Source organism: Gavialis gangeticus, unplaced genomic scaffold, assembly GCF_001723915.1.
Source record: "Gavialis gangeticus isolate Ggan-Ray unplaced genomic scaffold, GavGan_comp1, whole genome shotgun sequence".
Lineage (NCBI taxonomy): Eukaryota > Metazoa > Chordata > Crocodylia > Gavialidae > Gavialis > Gavialis gangeticus.
Window position 1 is genome coordinate 126,070,986 of NW_017728992.1, and position 6,297 is coordinate 126,077,282.

The window sequence follows — 6,297 nt, forward strand, 5'->3', positions numbered from 1 at the left end:
TTCACAGTTCCTCCATACCCACCCACACACACCTTCCCCCCACATACACACGTACCGACCCCTTCATGCTCCCCTACAATATACAAGGGTAAGACTTCATTTTAAGCTATTATGCAGTCACCTCTATATACCCCACGAACATGCACAAATCAGGACACACACATTTTTAAAAATAAAATATTTTACGGTCTGTTTGTTTGTTTGTTTATTTTATTTTTTAGTATATCGTTTGTTTGTTTTTTTTCTGGTTCCAAGATGGCAAACCCCCTTCCCAAAAGGAGTACTTCTGGAGGCGTGGGGAGGGAGTTCTGGTGGCAAAGGTCAGGGTTTAGGGGCCAGGACTTCTGGTCCCGAGATGGTGACCAGGGGGCAGGGCAACTGTCAAGGGGCAGGGCTACCCTTGCAACCCTCAACAGCTTGCCAAAACTCCTTGAGGGGCCCTCTACCCAAAACAATTGCCCACCCCTGACCTAGCATATGCCATATCCATAATTTTGTGCAGGTCAGTAGTATTTTGAGTCTTGGATGCATCTTAAAACATAGCTACTTCATATAGATTGAACAGATTTAGTTCAATTTAGTTTAGTTGCTTGCCAGTATTTTCAGTTATCAGCAACACTACCTCATCAATTAACTGCACAGTCTGTTTTCCTACTTAGTTTTTAAGTCAGGGCCAAATTACATTCCACTTATTGTGTGTCTAGGTGGTACTTGCACATCTAGATTTCTAGATGAAATCTTATTACACCTGGCTAGAATCTCTGAAAAAATGTTAATATGTTTACTTTTGTAATGGATGGTTGTCTTAAGTATGAGAAGTGAAGAGTAGGACCCAGTTTTTGTTAATGACTTTTTAAGGGGCTTCAACAGTAGCATCTGCAATTTGGTATGAATGTCTCATTTTTTTCCCCCCTTCCCTTCCCTAGTTTTCAAACATCTGAAGTAACTTCAGAAAGTAATTTTACATCACCTTTTAAGTTGAGACTAAGCATAGAAATGTAGTATTTCTAGATGTTCCCTAGTAGTTTAGAGCAAGCAAAAATGAGGATTGGAAATTTGGAGTCAGTTTGATGTTGGCTAGTTCATTTATCAAAAGGGCAGGAGGAGAGAGAAGAGGATTCTTAGTTTTCAGTTAATTAACCAGACACTTTGTAGAAGTTAAGTAAAACCAATAGCATATATTAATGTCTGAGAATCTGGTAAGGTATTGAATAGTTCAGAGCAAAAAATTATTCATTTTCTTAGAGAAAGGGAGGGAAGAAGATTGGAGTCTCCTTTCCAAATGCTGCATCATTGCTGGGTTGGTTATAATTTAGATGTTTGTGCTGTATGACTGGAATAAATATTTAAAAGTTAAATCAATCTCCCTTCCTCTAGAAGACTGCTGTTAAATTCTTAATGTAATCTTGTAACTTCAGGTTGCCTTTCCAGTTTGTTTTCCCAATGATTAACTAGCTTGCAGCTTGTTTTTTATGAGACACTTAACTGGGTCTTTAGTGTGTTGTTTCTGGAAATTGTTGAATTTCTTCAGGCAACCTAATATTAAGCAATTGCTTTTAAGTTGAACTGCATTCAGATTCACATTTTATGGCAATGCGTGATGTTTTAGTTGCATTAAACTAATTACAAGGAATTACATAATATTACAGAAAATGGGTAGCAGAACAGTGCAGAGAAATTCTTAGTTCTTAATCTCTGCTTATTTAAAGTTTTAGTAAATACATACTGTGCCTAACATGGGTTACTGGTGAGTATTGACTTTCTTGGAAAACTGTCGCACAATCGCATACCAAGGAATACTTCTACCATGAAGATAAAGAATACTGGCACACCAGAGAACCGTACAAGACAAACAAAGGTAACAGCAGAGAAGTATTGAAACGCTTGCAATTCTTCATGGTTCGATATAGTAGGGAATGTATTTTTGAAAAGAACTAGACAATAGGTAATGAATGGCTACACAACTATAAACACTTCCTTCCACTACCTGAATTCCTAATTTTTATTTTTAATTTTATATTTTGACTCTTTCGTTCTGTGGCTGATGCTCTGTTGCTTCTTTCTTCTGGGCTTCAACTGATGTTTGTGATTAGCTTGCTTAAAGGATACTACATTTTATCTCTTCAAATTATACTTTATTTTTAGAAAAGTGCTTGTAATCTGTGATCCCCACTGATCCTCTATTAGTTATTTGTCCTCGCAATTTACTAGACTCCTACCACTCGGTCTTCTGCTCAGTGGTGGTTCTGACGTTCAAAGTTTACACCAGAATGTTTTTGGGTGTTTGACAGAGTGCGGAGCTTTGTTCTTTATCTTGATGCCACTAAACCTTGTTCAAAGGAGTCCAGAATGCAAATCTGTTATCAGTTACATTTCGCTTAATATTAAATGACAAGATGGTGAAAAACAGTAAAATAACTTTATGGTTTTTATTTTTGTTTTGTATATTTAAGAAGTGGAAACTTTCTTAATATGTTGGGAATGTACCTTAACCATGATGGTATTCATATTGCAGATTTCAGTTAGCATTTTTTTTCTACATATGAATGTTTAGGAATTTAAAGTTTTTATTTTTCTCTGGCTTCCTGTATTTTTAAATGAGCATCCTTTGACATTAGTGCCATACAGGAGCTTCTTTTGTACTTCCATGTCTTTCCATAAATTTAACTTTAAGATAGGCACTAGTACTGATAACACAAACTCAATGAATTTGATTTTGTATTCAGCTGATTTCACTTGCACTTTGAAAGGGCATTTATGATTTTTACTTCTTTTGTTCCGTCTGACACTTTTTTCCTGTTCTTTGAAGTGGTATTGATCACACCTATGCCAAGAAAAAAAAAAGTTGACAAAGGGTTGACGGTTTATCAGGTTTGAGCAGGTGGTGGGACAATAGGAACTGATTCAAGGAGAGAAGAGAAACAGATGGAATTGTGATCAGTACACCTGAAAGGAACAAGAAAAAACATCAAAGCCCAAGTTAAAAGTAAATCATGGAAGGGGGGGCGACCAGATGTTCTATGGACAGTTTTTCTACAGGTTTTGTGAATTCGGATACTATAGTAAGTGTTCAAATAATTTATAATGGAAACAAGTGACTGTAATAGATAGCCAAACTGAAATTCAGAAGTAAAGGAAGGACACTGGTTCCAGCTTCAACTTTGTTGGGAAGATGTTGAACAACCTCTTCTTGAAAACCTGGTTTTTATCTCTTTCTAGCAGAGAAAGAGCAGCAAAAGTCTAAGTGGTCAGGAAAAGGTACCATATATGCTCTTCTGTTTTTGTAGTTTCAAGAAACCCACTGTTTGCTGAGGACCTACTTCTGTTTGTAAAATTTCAAAACAGATTAAATAAGCTTTTGATGAGCTACTGCTAGTGGCTTAAAAACAAACCCTGGTAGCTAAGCAACAGTTGGTTATGATCTTTTGGGAAGTGACTTAACTGCTAATGTTATTTCTTACATTAGTAATGGGAAATATTTCTCTGTTGTCCAGCTACCCACAGCTCACATTGTGAGTTTCTTCAAAGTAATCAAAGCAAATTCAATAAGAGATGCAAGAGGACTGGCCCCTGAGGCTAGAGTGGTTGCCAAGTAGGCGGTATATCTGATGCATCTTCTGAAGATTCTAAAGGCCACCATATTATCCTAATTTTTACACCATGATCATAAAGATGTTTAAAAGTGATCTGCAAAGCATTTAAATTTCTAGAACAGCACATTAGTATATATTATGTTAACTTTTAATAATTGCTTGTCTTTTTCCTCCTTTTTGGACAGTATCTTCTCAGCTGTTATGTAACTTCGCTTTCTGTGAAATAATGACATTAAACTCCAGACACCGAATTACTGACTACAATCTGAGCCATTCCTAGTCTGTTTTCTTCACTCCCACACACAGTTGGGGGATGGTAAGGTAACATCTTAAACACAGGCACCAAGGTACAAGTACAAATAAACATGTGATGAAAAGCAGTGCTATTGGTAGCAGTGATGTTGGCAGAACTTGTCATTTAAACCTCACTTAGGCTTTTTTCCCCCTAGAAGAGCCACTTCAGTTTAAATAAAGAAAACAATGCTTGAGGAAAAAAATAGGAAAACGGGAAAGAATCTTCATGTAGTATCATAAGCTGAAAAGGTTCCTGGATGCACCAGAAGTCTTCAAGGGAATAAAAATTGTGTATTGTGTACTTTTAAAAAAATACATAAAGGAATGTGCAATCCAAAAAAAGTCTTAGTGATATTTTAAATGTCATGTCTTGGACCAAATTAGGCAAATCAGTTCTGAATTTTATTGACTGAGCAGAGCTCAGTTGTTCAACTCTGTGGTGCTACGACCAGCAAGTATCCTGCCTTCCAGACTTCCACCTGGGGCTTCAGATGCTTCTAAATCCATGGCAGGCATCCTCTGTGCAGGCCCCAAGGCCAGAGGCCTTGGAATTCAAAGGCCTCTGAGTCTTGCTTGCTCTTAGCCAAAGGGCAAGCTAGGGAAAAATATTAAAAAATAAATCTCTCATTTACCTCTAGTTCTCAGAATGATTTAATTGTTAATGCAATGCACTGGAATCAGGGCTGTATTATGCCAAGTACTGTATAGACCCACAGTGAGAGATGATCCTTACTAGTTTGCCTTTCAAACTCGAAACAGATGACATGAGGAGACTTCCATTTTACACATGGGAACTGAGGAACAGACTAATTTACCTGGGCTTAAAACAGCACTAAAGGGCCTGAACTCGCATCTCATGACTTCCAGTTCACTGCCTTATTCGTAGTTTTTGCAGAAGAGGTTGCTAGAAAATAATCGTGGCTTCCTATTTTGAGAGGAATCCAGACCTGCATACTGACCTCAACGCTGCTGTAGTTCTCGGATCAAGAAGGGAGAGAGTGCACCTGTGACCTATTCCTATGAATAGGGGAGACCAGTATGATTTAATTGAATTTAAACAGGAGTGATAACTAAGTGACCTGATTCTGAATGTGTATTTCCATTGTAGCTAGCATATTGCACCTCCCCAAAAGCTATATATTCTATTTACCAAACCAAAAGTTTGGCCCATATTTGATCTGACAATGTATCCAGAAATGCATCAGAATAACACTGTGATGAGCTGGTCAAACAGACTAGGTGCTTATGCTCTACTGTTCCATCATTTAAAGTGATGAGAATTTGATTTAAAAAAATGTAGATAACTTAAACTCTATGGGGGGTATCAATATTAATATTTGATACTTGTATTCAGTATTAATGTAGTGGAACATAGACTAAATTTTGAATACAAAAAAAAATTTAGTAATTTTAAGACCTAATTTCTGCAAATATCAGAGCACTCAAGTTTACTCAGTTGATTTTTACAAAATGCATATCTTTGGCATGAGTACGTGAATGTGATTCCATGTTGCACTGTAAATTTAAAAGTGCAGTCTTGTAATTATCCCAGGGTTCAGACTGAATAATACTGCAATCTGTGAACTCACTGCTGTACTGGGCACGGGCCGTTAGCCTGCATAGTCTATTACAGGATTGGTGTCTGCATATTTGTGATGTGAATCTCGAGTATTCTGCATTGCATAAGGGCCAAACAAGATGGAGCCTTATTCTGCTGGGTGCTGTACACACAGTGACATAATAAGACAGGCTCCCTTGTCCTGAAGAGCTTTCTAAATGGGACACGCCAAGTAGAAGCATGTAAAATGGTGAATAGTGTGATAGCAGCATGTATTTTATTTTTGGGAGACTGGATTAAGTTAGAGCTCGTTTGGATTGAAGAAGGTTAAGAGTGGCAAGTGTAGTAGAGTCAAGCTAAGATGTAGAGACATTAATGGTGGTGGAGAGGGGAATGCATGGTATCTACTGACCAACAAGTTTTCATTAAAGGAACAGATGAATAATGCTGAATGAGTGGGCCAGAAAACACAGAGGTAGCATTGCTGTCGCATAGTGGTTGATGCTGCCCATGCAGTGATTGGCGGGGGGGCAGTGCGAAGAGGGACTCGTATTGCCTATGCAGTGTGACGGGTCCTGAGGAGCCTGTGTGGCACATGGTCTCTGGCAACTCAGAAGTTAAGCAGCCCTGCTTTAGCTTATTACATACCAGAGGGGCAGCACTCCATCTCCTTTGGCCGCTGTATTGTAATAGCATCATAGAAAAATAGGGCTGGCTGATCTCTACTCTGACTCGCTACCTAAGACGGGATCATTCTTGTTGAGAAACCTTTCCAGACAAGTGTCTGTCTAATCCAGGGTAGCTTGTAGGTAAATCTAGGTCACAAAGAGTTTGGATGCCCACGATATTCCC